This window comes from Muntiacus reevesi, chromosome 11 (genome assembly GCF_963930625.1).
Source record: "Muntiacus reevesi chromosome 11, mMunRee1.1, whole genome shotgun sequence".
Classification (NCBI taxonomy): Eukaryota; Metazoa; Chordata; class Mammalia; order Artiodactyla; family Cervidae; genus Muntiacus; species Muntiacus reevesi.
Window position 1 is genome coordinate 76,968,175 of NC_089259.1, and position 14,473 is coordinate 76,982,647.

A 14,473-nucleotide genomic window follows, 5' to 3' on the forward strand; every position below is an offset into this window, starting at 1 on the left:
ACTCCGGGAGTTGGTGAAGGACAGGGAAGCCTGACGTGCTGCGGTTCATGGGATCGCAAAGAGTCGGACACGACTGAGTGACTGAACTGAACTGAATGTGTATATGTGTGCCTCAAAAAAAGATAAATAAGTACATCAGGGCAATCAGATGCTGACATCTTAGAAAATAAAAATATTTTAAAATATATGGTATTTATGTAAACCTTTATAGATAGATACATGAAATATAATAAACAGAAGTAAAGATATTCTAGCCTACAATTTGAACTTGAAATTTGGAAAAGAAAAACATACCTAGCAATGTGGGAAGAAAACTGAGAAAAACTGACAAATTAAAGTAATCCAGTTAGGTTTTTACAGCACAAATTATAGAAAATATTTTTTCAAATAAATATAATAAGTGTAAAAAGTTAAAAAAAATCCATTTGATTAGTAGAAAAAGAAAACAACTATTATATGTGGGGGAATATGATTTATCATTTTAACAAAAGCAATTTATTTAGATAAACTTCAAATTACATTCAGAATTTTTTTCCTTTTCTTTTTTTATAGGAGGAACAGAGAGAGAAATATTTGTGTATTTGTATTACACTGCTGCTAATTCTGTGGAAATTCTCTAACAGGATATATGGAAAAAGCACAGAATTATGGAGATACATATAAATATACTAGAATATTCCTCAATTTTTGCTGTTGTTTTAGATGCATTCTGTTAAAATATTTTTCATTTAAAAGCTCACAATGATTGAATCCTAAATAGTTACCCACACACTAAACACCTATCTTATGCCAGATACTGTGCTATTAGCTTCGCATGTGTGATTTTATAAACATTCTCAACAAATCTAAGTAGTTAATACAGTTGAACCCAAAACCTGAGTGTTAGAAAAGTGAAGTAACAATAGCACATTCACTGTGACAAAACCCAAAGTCAAACAAATATGTCTAAATTCTGTAATTCTTGTTGGCCTGAGTTACATCTTCCAAACTATCCTATCGTGTTTAACATTTGCATTGTTTTTTTGTAACTTTATTTTAAATTATAGTGTATCATATTTACATATGAACTGAGATAAAAAGGCTCTATTTACCTTGAGGTAGAAAACAAATCCATCACATTTCTTCCACCAATTATTTCAAAATCAAACAAAACCTCTTCATTAAAAAAAAAAATGGGTAAGCTAAAGAACAAATGTAATGGAAATGAAATGAAAAAATGAACTCAATATATTTCCTACAACCATTAATTATTATTAGTGGTAATAGTTTGGGTGTTCATCCTGGCTTAATGCAAGATCATTAATATCATGTTCCTGGTGAATCAGCCATGGATCCTAGAATCCCAGGATGAAGCCATGTTCTGACAGTTGGTTGTATCTCAACGAATTTACTCTATCTGGCTTTATGTGTAATTAAAGATATTAATGAAATAAATCCCTTCCTGGCTAACTGAAGTATCAATATATTTGAGGACCAGAGTTATAATACTTTGAAAAAAAAAAAGAAAAAGATATACAAGTTTCCCCAAACTCATCAGTCCTGACATGAGACAGTCTTACATTTTCTGATCAGTATTTCTGGTGATCTCCAAGCTCAAAGACTGCAGATCTCAACTGAAACAATTAGAGGAAATGGATATGTTTGCAGAATGAAATAGATCCAGAGAAGTTGGCAGTAGGCTTCATAATCAAGTGGGACTTGATCATAAAAGAGGAAAAGAAAGTGCAAGACAGAGATGGATACTTAATCAAGTCACAAAGCAAGGATTCCTGTTTATTAACTGTTAACATTCTTCAATTTTATCTTTATTACTAATTTTATTAGCATGATTATGCTTGTAATTGACTTTTGGGCATACCAAATTGGATTATTTGTAATGTTTGTCTCAAAATAATCATTGCCAGTGGTTCATTATGTTATGATAAATCTTTGCTGTATAATGCCATTTGAGAGGTATGGATCTTTTGAAAGAAGCAAGGGGGAAAAAAACAAAAACATGGTCTCAAGAACAGCATTCTGGAAAAGAAGACTTCAAAGACTGCAACTCGCAATCATAAGTTTAATTAGCAGTGAGATTTTGATTCTCCCTCAGCAGTCATCAGTTATTGAGGGATCACAGAAATATAGCTAACCCAAATTTAATTAATGAGCAACAAAGAGATATTCACTAAAAAGGGAGCATGAGGATAAAGTCAGACCCATTTCTCAGCATTAAGTAGGCATTGGTTATTGCCTATTGACACTCTTTAAGGCACCCCATCACTTCTTTTTTTTCTGTATTAGATTATTTGATTTTTATTTATGCTTTTAAAATTTTTATTGGTGTAGTCGCTTTACTATGCTGCATTAGTTTCGACTGTAGAGCAAAGTGAATCAGTTACATGTATACATGCCCCTCTGATTTGGATTTTCTTCCCATTCAGGTCACCCCAGAGCATTCCCCGTGCTATAAGTAGGTTTCATGACTTGCATTTTTATGCATAGTAATGACAGTGTGCATGAGTCAATCCCAGGCTCTCAATTCACCCCATCCTATCTTTCCCTCCACTTCTTAAAAAGGACTTGAGCTGCTTTCTCCTGACATATAGGCATGCTTCTATATCAAAGAATGCTTCTTTATTTCCTCTTTTAAAGAATTTGATCAGTAATAGAACAACGACTGATTTTCTAATGTATTCCCTCGGCAATTTAGTTACTGCTCCACTTCTGTGAATCACAGCCAAGTAATGAATCTTTTACCTAGGAGACAGCACTGATGATGTTAATAAAACACAGGAACAAGAATACATTTATATAAGAGAAAAGACAGGAAGGACCTGTTTTAGGGTGTTATTAAAAAGGGATGTTTTGGCAGGCATGAAGAGAAGTAGAAGCTCGATATCAGTGTATGGAATATCTCATTACTGGTTAATAGTAGTGTACAGAAATCAGATGGAGAGCAGCTTGTGGCTCAGGAGAAATGCACTGATTTTTCTTTTTTTCTTTTTTTAACGTAGCAACAATACAATTGGAGAAGCATTCATCTGTTTCTATAGTCCATTTATCGCCTTCATTTAGATATGCTTTCAATGAAGCCTATTCCAAGTACAGGCCAGCATCTCTTTTTCCCAAGATATACATTATTCTAATTAACTACATGTGATTAAGTAAGAGTGATGCTAGCAGGTTCCTTTTGATCACTGACTAACTCAAGAGGGAGAAAATTTCAGCAACCTCTGGTGTTTCAGCAATCTACAGTTGAATGACTCAGTGAAAATGTTTGATTTTCATATCCTGATGAAAAGGAAATATGTTTTGGCATAACTCTTAGGCAGCCTGTATAGATTTTCCAAAAAACTTTTATTATTTTTAAAGTGACTGTTTTTGACACATGTAAACCATTATCACGGCTAGAAGCAGAGTCAGTGGCATATCATACCATTCCCCTAAATGTGTATTTTCCATCTAAAAATCAATGCTAACACTATCTTAAGAGTTTAACAGAAGCACAGAACTGATAAAATAAATCACAGAAACCTATATTTTACCATGACATATAAGCAATGCTGAAAAAGATGCCAAAGGGATGAATAATGATTGAAAATCTTATTTAGCTATCAAGATTGCCAAAACCAATTTTGTTCATTCATATATTATGAAGCTTCTCAAGAAATTATCAAAAACAGCTGTCTTAATAACTATTTTCCTTCTTCCAAATATATTTTATATGGGAAACATCAATGCATTTCCTGCAAAATGTGCTGTCTTTTTTCCTCACCCCATTAAAATTTGCAATGTTCAAGGTTAACTGATACTTTCAGTCTCCCTTAAACCTAAATGGAGGCTCCAAACAGAGATTTTTATATAGTTTTTCTACATTTTTGTCCATAAAGTGTCCTTGATCTTGATCTTGAAGCTGTAAGTCATGCATTGGGACGATACTTGTAATCCCTCTCCATTTCTTTCAGTGGGTTGAGTGTCTGACTGATGTCAATAGTGTAGATTCTGGAGGCATCTAAGATACTAACTAGCAGAGTTACATAACTCTAGGGTCTCCATCCTTTTGTCTTTAGAAAGCAAGGGTTAGAGGAGGTGATATCTAAGGTATCTATTAGACTTACAATTATAATATTCACTGTATCTAATTGGTTAGTTCATTGTATCTAATGTTAAAATTGATCTGGTATAATATTTTCTCACACATTGCTTTCATGAAGGACAGGGGATCCCAGCATACTGCAGTCCATGGTGTCACAAAGAGTCAGACACAACTTAGCAACTGAATAACAACAGACTTTCATGCTTAAAATCCTATTTTTCAAAAACTGTAAACATCCAACACTAATTTTGAAGTGTAATGGTCAAAAATATCAATAGTTTATTTTTTAAAAGCCATTTCGTGTAGCTAATATTCATAAGAAAAACAAATTTTGTCACTGATTTTCCAGCAAAACAAATCCCCATGAAAAAATACAGCCTAAGCAAGCTGATTTGAAAAAACAAAGATAATGAAATTTGTAAACAGACAGTATTTGGTAATGGCTGGCGAATAGCTCTCTTCTTACAAATTGTTATTGTGTAGCATCTAGTGGGAGAAGGAAATGGCACCCCACTCCAGTGTTCTTGCCTGGAGAATCCCAGGGACGGGGGAGCCTGGTGGGCTGCCGTCTATGGGGTCACACAGAGTCGGACACGACTGAAGCGACTTAGCAGCAGCAGCAGCAGCAGCATGCAAAGCATCTAGTGGTTTTATTTTTATCCAATTCTCCTCGGCGTGTTTTTAAAAATAAAAACTGATCTTATGATTAAACCCAGAATCAATTAATTTTGACTAAAAAATATCAAAACCACAATGAGGTACCATTACACGCCAGTCAGGATGGCTGCTATCCAAAAGTCTACAAGCAATAAATGCTGGAGAGGGTGTGGAGTAAAGGGAACCCTCTTACACTGTTGGTGGGAATGCAAACTAGTACAGCCGCTATGGAAAACAGTGTGGAGATTTCTTAAAAAACTGGAAATAGAACTGCCATATGACCCAGCAATCCCACTTCTGGGCATACACACCGAGGAAACCAGATCTGAAAGAGACACGTGCACCCCAGTGTTCATTGCAGCACTGTTTATAATAGCCAGGACATGGAAGCAACCTAGATGCCCATCAGCAGACGAATGGATAAGGAAGCTGTGGTACATATACACCATGGAATATTACTCAGCCGTTAAAAAGAATTCATTTGAATCAGTTCTAATGAGATGGATGAAACTGGAGCCCATTATACAGAGTGAAGTAAGCCAGAAAGATAAAGATCATTACAGCATACTAACGCATATATATGGAATTTAGAAAGATGGTAATGATAACCCTATATGCAAAACAGAAAAAGAGACACAGATGTACAGAACAGACTTTTGAACTCTGTGGGAGAAGGTGAGGGTGGGATGTTTCAAAAGAACAGCATGTATATTATCTATGGTGAAACAGATCACCAGCCCAGGTGGGATGCATGAGACGAGTGCTCGGGCCTGGTGCACTGGGAGGACCCAGAGGAGTCGGGTGGAGAGGGAGGCGGGAGAGGGGATCGGGATGGGGAATACGTGTAACTCTATGGCTGATTCATGTCTATGTATGACAAAACCCACTGAAATGTTGTGAAGTGATTGGCCTCCAACTAATAAAATAAAATAAATAAATAAATACTTATGATCACGTCTCTTTATTTTTGTGTTAAAGATAAGTATCTGCTAAATCAAATGCCTCCAATATTTATATCTCATGTCAGCGATCTGGCAAAATGATATCTTTGTTGTAATAGGAAGTGTTAGGAAAACCGGGGGCAGGAACACACCGGCAGATCGCGTGACACGGATCATGGCTTCTAGAGAAAACTGAAATCTATGTACTTAGGTCCAGTGCACAGACACTCATCTTAATTGCTGTCCAAGCCACTGTGCAGTATAAGCGATGTGTGTGGTTGATGGAATACTGGCTGCATAATCCGAAGGTATTCAGACACCTCGTTTTCAGAGACACTCACAATTTTCCAAACTATCTTGCTCTTTTTCTAGCTAATTGTTCATATGCAAAGTTCACCAATTCTCCAGGCTACAATTCTTAGTCATTCTCTGTCAATTAGACCCAGATGGCAAAATTAAAGGCCCTTCACATCACGGCACAACAGTAATTTTAGTTCATCAAAGATCCTTACCCCATGCAGTTTTTTCACAATTAATATTTAAGTTCCTGTTGGGCAAGTGCTTCATGAACAATGACATGTAGTCTGTAGCGAGAGGGTCCATCTTCTTGTCAAAGCTGATGGAGAAATGAAAAGTGGTCCGCGGACATGATAATTACATAGTGCCTGCAAAGGTGGAAGGTGAGAACTGCAGATGCGAGGGAAGATGAAAGAAGCTCTTATTGCAGAAGGATTCTGGGCACCACCGAGAACTCTAGTCCCGACAGTGTTACAGTCCCTGCTCCAAAGAAGGGCTGATGCAAACAAGAGCCGCAGAGTTTGGTTTGATTTTTATATGCCTTTAACAGAAAATGCAGGCAGCGTTTAAAGAATGAAAGCATTACAGAACCAGAAATTCTTAAAAAAATCTAAATCTCTCTCTCTCTCTCTACACACACACACACACACACACACACACACACACACCCCAGTTCAACTTTTAAGTAGCACTGGCTTCTGACATAGACATTTCATGTAATCATTATGAATTAGCTATTGTTTCTGGAGTGGAGGAAAGGAAAGTTTTCCATTGTTAGAAAATATATTCTTCCCTTAAATTGACCAGGAGGCATTTTTCATCCGTTTAAATGACAACAGTAAGTAGAAGTGTTAGTCTTTCCGTCTTGCCGGACTCTCTGTGACCCCCTAGACTGTGGCCCGCCGGGCTCCTCTGTCCACTGGATTTTCCACGCAAGAAAACTGGAGTGGGTTGCCATTTCCTTCTCCAGGGGATCTTCCCAACCCAGGGATGGAATCTGAAATGATAATAACTTCTGTATTAATTTGTAATGTTACCTTAAGTTTGTAGATGTGAGCTCAGTTAGCAGAATATTTTATCTCAATGAGTTCTTGCAACAAAAACAAATGGTAAGACTGTCAATTAAGGAAAGACGTACAAAGAAATTCATTGAATGATTGAAGTTTCCAGTGTGTAAGAGACAGATCTGGGGTTTAAATATGTCTTCTGGCAGTGAGTTCACTGTTCTTTCTTCCAAATTAAAACTACCTACTTGATCTTTAAGAAAAGTGTTATTTCTCCTGCCAGCAGTTAATGTTCTGTTCCAGTGATGTTAAAAAGAAGGGATAGTGGTCATTTCAAAAAAAGCAAAAAAAATGTGATTTTTTTTTTTAAATGTGAGTTCATATTGTTCTTCAAGTTTATTATTAGAGATAATGTGTCACCAACCATAACTTCCAGAAATACTCATTGTTTAAGATATGTATATAAATAGCAGTAATGTAGGTCTCCAAAAATGAATTATCTACTTATAAAATAAAAGCATTTGGCAATTTTTATATGTACTTGAAGGAAAGCACAAAAGGGGAAAAAAAGACATTTTGAATAAAATTTTCATGTGAAAATATTTATTTGAAAAAATAAATGATAGGTAACAAGCACCTATTCTGTCATGCCTGATTTCTTTTGGAAATGAAAGACTAGTTGACTTCGCTATTTCTAGAAATAAGATTTTTTTCTTACTCAATCCTTTCATATTAACATAATGTTCTCTTACTGAGTAATTATCATAAAAATAGTGATGGTGGTAATAAGATGGTGATGATAATGCTAATAATAGTAATTGATGGCTTAATGTGGGTCAAGAATTGTGCTTAAAAACTCACAAAAGCCAGGAAGAGTCACTATTATTACCCGTGTTTTAATAAGCAGGCAAAAGGTGAAAAATTGTCACCTAATCAAAGAGATAAATAGATTGTCCACTATCCATTAAGCAGTAGATTTGAATTCAAACCTTTGTGCCTGAAGCTGGAGACCATCCTTCTCCTGTGACTCATATTATACATAAGACAACAAAGAAAACAAAAACATTTTACTCAAGAACTGCAATTGCCTGAACTGACATAATTAAAAGAATAGTGACTTCACAAGAGTTTCAATCATTGGAGTTTTTTATCTAAAATTTTCTCTATATGTTGTATAAGAGAAAAACATACCCACATATTATTGAGAGCTAATAATGCCTTTCTTTATATTATGTGGTTATTTAAAACTGCCAAAATTTGTGGTACTGTTAGGGGCAGCACACTGACTGAAACCGCCCGCCCTGGCCGGACACCATAGTAACCATTTGCATGAGTTGTTTTAGGACAGGCGGTCCTGGTAAGGAACACGGAACTAAAAAGCCTCCACCAACCGGAAGAGCGGGAAAGGTCAAAAGGTCCGACCACCTCCCAGAATCCTTCTCTCTGGCATCCATTTTGGCTGAGCAAGGCGTGCCCGTGCACCGCCAGGAAGGACTCTGAGTCAGAATGATTCGCTAAAGACAACCCGGAAACTAATCCCATCACCATAAAACCCGAGACTGCTAGCCACAGAGCAGTCCCCCTGGGTTCCCTTACCCTACATCTCTCCACCTGGGTGCCCTTTCTCAATAAAATCTCTTGCTTTCTGAGCACGCCTCTCTTCTCAGACAATTCATTTCCCAGTGTTAGACAAGAGTCCAGTTTCAGGCCCTGGAAGGGGCCCCCCTTCCTGCAACAGTATATTGCACAGAATATTTTATCTTAGAAAGTTCTAGGATCAATCATCTATTCCATCTGGGTGGAATACTTTTTTCCTTTCACAGGCAAAAATAATACTCTTATGAGTTTTATTAATTCTTCAAGATACAGCCTAAGGTTTACATCCCTTACACAATTCTGTTTTTACACCCTCAGATGTATTTAACTGTGCTGTATTTAAGTTGCCATGGCTTCTGTACCTAACTAACTCTATTACAGCATTTATCTTTTTATTGCTTTTTGAAACTACTGTATGTCTATCAAGCCCTGCTAGCACATAAGACAGGAGCCTGCTAGGGACAGGAATCTTATTCAATAACCATTTTCAGTGTTTACATCATGTTAATTCTACAGTAGATTCCCAATTAATATTCATTAATTACAACTTCATATCCAAATCAGCTTTTTACAAAGGATAGATTTTTAAAATTCCTTTTTATTGGAGAGAGTTTCCCTGTAGCTCATATGATAAAGAATCTGCCTTTAGTGCAGGAGACCTGGGTTCAATCCCTGGGTCAGGAAGATCCTCTGGAGAAGGGAACAGCAATCCACTCCAGTATTCTTGCCCGGAAAATCCCACGGATGGAGGAGCCTGGTAGGCTACAGTCCCTGGGGTCCACATCACTGAGCAACTTCACTACACATAACTTCGATTCATTCTTGCCCAGAGAATCCCAAGGATAGCGGACCCTGACGGCTACAGTTCATGGGATCGCAAAGAGTCGGACACAACTGACAGACTAACACACATTGTTGCTTTAAAATATTCTGTTAGTTTCTACTGCTTTTTAAAATATTTTAAATCAAGATTTTGCCCCTCAATGTTATTGTAGTATTAAAATTTTTACACATTATGGTTCAAACTTAGGTACTAATAAATTTACCTATTGGTTTTCCTACATTTTCCTACATTTTCAAATCTTAAGAAACTTACAAATAGTCACAAGGGGAAAAAATATTTTAAATATATAATTGCTATGAACTAGAACCATAAGAAAGAAAAATAGGGCCTAAAACGTATGGAAAAATCTATGAAAATTGGCTAATTTTGATTTTAGAAGATTTTGGTTATTGTTTTGCTTCCTCCCCCAAATTAAACAATCATGCCTTGAAAATGCAATTAATTTCATTTTGACTACAAATGTTCTTTCTTTATACTCATACATAATCTGCCTCCTTTCCAGAAGTTTAGGAGGAAGTCTGTGAAACAAAACAACACTAAAAGACAAACTACATGATGAAAAAGAAAAAAAAAAAAAATGATGCCAATTTCTTCAAATTCTGAGAAAAAGAGTCACAAGGAAGACAGGATTCTACAAATGTACTTTTAAATCATTTTCCAATGTCGTTCTCCAGCTCCACTGTCTAGACCTTGACTTTGAGATATAGAGAAATATGGGTTAATTTTAAATAAATCAAAGCAGCATTATTTACTAAGTGGTGTAACTCCTCACATTAAGTGTCTGACTTTTGCAAGTCAAATAGTGGGTCAGAATGAAGTGTTGAATCAACTAAACAAAAAATTACAATTGTGTACAAAATTCCTATGGAAGTTGATTTTTAAATTCCCATAGCAAGTTCATATGCACCAGAATGCTTTTGATAGTCATAAGAAGCTAAAAAATAGAAAGACTCCTCTAATTATCTGCCTTAAGTTTTCACTTTCTAGCCATTTTGTGGACTACTGCTTATCATTCTGTGTGGACCTGGTTTACATAGACATTAGCATTTTCTCATCTCAACTGAAGAGCAAGCAGCTGAGTTATTAGGTGTGCGGCACACTGTTCCAAAAGCTCTTTGATATTCTCTGTAGTTCTTTATTTCCTCATGAAAAACATTATGAAAATCCTGACACGTTTGGGAGTGATTAGACCTTGGCTACACTGCAGTATTTCATTTCAGTTGGATCAATGACTTGTCCATAGGACATGATTTTGAGACCCTGTGGTACTGAGCAGGCTGATCATGCAATTCCAAGTTCAAAGTTCTAGGGTAATAGATCAATCACTATGAGAAAATATGAAGTAAATGGTTTATGCCTGTTCTTAGGGCAATGTAAGATTAACTGACAGCAAAATGGTGAAGAATCCAATCATTTTAACCTTGTCAGTCTCATTCAGATCTAAAGAAAGCTCCTATGCTTGCCATGCAATAAGTACAAAAAAACCCCATGCTCGAAAAATGTCAATTATATACTTAATACAAAATAGAGAAATCACATTGGATAGCTTTAAGGTTACTTGATTTAATTTGTAGGAAGAACCTTAAAATAATGAGGAACTCTTAATCTGAATTCAAAAATTAAGATCTTTCAGGCGATTAGGAAAAGCATGACTGCTAAATGACTTTCCCCAACAGATTAGGGTGCTCTAGGCAGGCAGTTCACAAAATGTGATTCCTTTGATGAAGCTAATAATGAACTTCAGGTAGAGTACATTCCAGGAATTTAGAACAGACTGGAATTACCCACATCAGAGTCGTTTGATGGGAAAGCATTCCGCTTAGTTACTCCAGCTGTGCCGAGATATTACAGACCAGAGCGTATCTGAAGAGAAGCCACACCATGTACATTCTCTCCCCTCCTCCCACAGGGAGACATGACATCAACTTCAATAAAATTATTAAAACCACAAAGTAACAGGAAAAGGATTTGAAAAATCACTCCTGGATTTTATTATAATGCTTGAATCCTTATGTCATAAATTCTGAAATTCCAGGGAAACAAAAAGTGATGTTATATCTACATATTTACTATTGGTTTCTTCCATTATTTCTAGAAAGCTCTTTTTTTCCACTCCTGTGTTTTCTAGATCCCATATACTTCCTGACACATAAAACAGATCTGTATTTAATTTCACATTGATATCTGTGTCCATGTCTATGACTATATCTAAAAAAATAACCATCTATATGGACATATAAATATGGATGTATAACATTTTAGCTATGGGGTAAATACCCCAGGAGATGGTGAAGGACAGGGAAGCCTGGCATACTGCAGTCCATGGGGTTGCAAAGTGTCAGACACGACTTAGCAACTGAAGAACAAAATAATATTATAGAAGATGTTAAGATCTTAGGAGAGGTTGTTTAATAACTTTGGCTTGGGAGCCAAGTTGGAATGAGACCTGGCAATCCAGCCAGACCTGGGTGTGTGCTAAAGTGTCAGGCTGCAAGTTCTGGGAGTCAGAAATCCGGATGCAAATCAAATCTTTGGGAAGCCTGATTAAACACTGTGGGGCTTCATTGATTTTGACACCATAAAACGCGTTAGATTTGGTGAATGGGGGTCTCAGAGAATCCATTTAGAGGGATCCAGACTAAACCACATCAGCAAAGGAAAACACTGGAGTGGCAGGCCCCAGTCCTTGTCGGGAGATGTTTGTGTTTGCATTTATTTATTTATTATGGAACTTGACCTCACTTACTAATTAGCACCTAGTGGCAATTTCAATTGGGCCTATGCACAGATCATTCTAGGAAGTAATTTTAAAGGTATTAATTAAGCTCTAAAGAGAGCTTATCAAAAAATGCAAATGAACACGTTTATAAAATTTCTCTGTATGCATTTGGCCACCTGCCTTCTTGTTTTGCCGCCTATTTTCACAGCCCTGACATATAGCAGTGAATATATTAACAGAAAAGAACACGTCTAGAACTCTGACACAGTGTATATTTTTTCTCTTGGAAAGCCTTTTCCCCCTCTTATTTTGGTTCAGATGAGTATATCTATTTTTTTTTTCAAACTTGACGTTTCTTTTAAAGTGTAAGGTTTATTTTCACATTTCTGATTGCCACTGGAAGAGGAAAGATTGTCACATGTCAGACATTCTAATCCAGACATTATGCAACCACAGTGATGAGGATTAATAAAGATTAATTTGGTTCCCGCTTAAAAAGTCCTAGCACTTCAGCAATATTATTGGTGGGCATACAGAAAAAGAATAGCTATCATCTCCTTTTGAAACACGCTTGGTTTGGGGTATAGCACGTTGTTGTCCATGTCTGAAGCTTGCTTTTATTAAAGTGTTTCCTAGCTGCTTTTTCCAAGAAGCTACAGCTAGGCAATAGGATTTGTGAGGAAAAATTTTACATGCATGGGTGGGAAATAGTCTTCAAATAGCCAGTTTGCTGAGTTTGCTTAATTTCTTTCTCTTTAAAATATTGTTACTTGTACTTTTATTTATTTATTTATTTTGCTTTTGTCATTATTATTTTACTTTTTCTAAGCATGTGGGATCTTAGTTCCCCCACCAGAGAGCAAACCCAAGTCCTCTGTTTTGAGAGTGTGCAATTAACCACTTGGCCAACAGACAAGTCCCTTGTTACTTGTATTTTAAAACAGAACATACAATTTCTTTTAAATACGGCTTCATAATACTAGTTCAGACTTCATTCATTAAGAGTTTTATCAAACCAGTTGTGTCTTCTCAAGGCTACATAATCATTTTTCTTCTTTTTTGTTTTAGTTTTTCTAGTGCTCACTTAGAAGAACAAACCCAAGCACATCCTCTTTCCTTACTCCCAAAGCAGCCACTTGAATAAACCAAGCAATGACAGGTTTTCGTTGGATAAATACAAGGTGAGTCCCTTTGAAGGCTCTAGGGTAAACGCAGTAGTGCTAATATAAGCAAATAGGAGGAATAAAAGCACCAACACATACAGATTTCTTTCCTCCTTTCCTTTATTGTGGCTTCCTTCCTTAAAGAAGTCATTCGATTCAGCCTCATACTTATTGAGGCTCTGAGACTCACTTGCCCTGTGACTGAAAGAATTATTACTCAGCATTTTGAAACTGGAAGGAAAGGATTCTGCATCAACTAAACTGTATTAGTTTCCTAGGACAGAGTGGGTGACTTAAATAATAAAATGAATTGTTTCATAGTTCTGGATGCTAGTCCGAAACTGAGGTGTCAGGATTGGCTCCTTGAGAAAGTGATGGGGAACAATTTACCCCAGGCCTGTCTCCTAGTTTCTGAGAGCCTCAGGTGATCTTGAGCTTGTAGACATATTCTCCCTGTGTGGTCACATCTACATCTGTCTGTGTATGCTTGTTTTATGTCCAAATTTCCCCTTTAACAAGGACACTAGTCATAGTATAGTGGACTGCAAACCACAGTAATGACCTCACTTTAACTTAATGAACTTGGTAAAGACCCTATTTCATGTTTTTTCTAAATGTATGTTTTAATTGGAGGAAATTGCTTTCCAATATTGAGTTGGTTTCTGCTATACAACAGAGTGAATCATCTCTATGTATACATATATCTCCTCCCAGTTGAGCCTCTCCTTCCCCTATCGCACCCCTCTAGGTCATAACAGAGTACCACGCTGGACTCTCTGTGTTATATAGCAGCTTCTGACTCAGTTCAGTTCAGTCGCTCAGTCATGTCCAACTCTTTGCGACCCCATGACCTCCCTGTCCATAACCAACTCCCAGAGTTTACTCAAACTCATGTCTGTTGAGTCGGTGATGCCATCCAACTATCTCATCCTCTGTCGTCCCCTTCTCCTCCTGCCCCCAATCCCTCTTGACAATTAACTCTAATTGATGATGGGAGCTACCCTGGTCAGTGTCCTTCTGATGGACAATTCATTTGATCTACAGAAAATATCTCTTGCACAAGCTCAATGTAAATCTAACTTTGCTGTAGAGCTTCTGGAGTTCCTTGTGCAAGGGCCCCAGCTACTGAAATTTGAAAGCCATCATTGCATTTATACCAAGACCTCAACTCTTC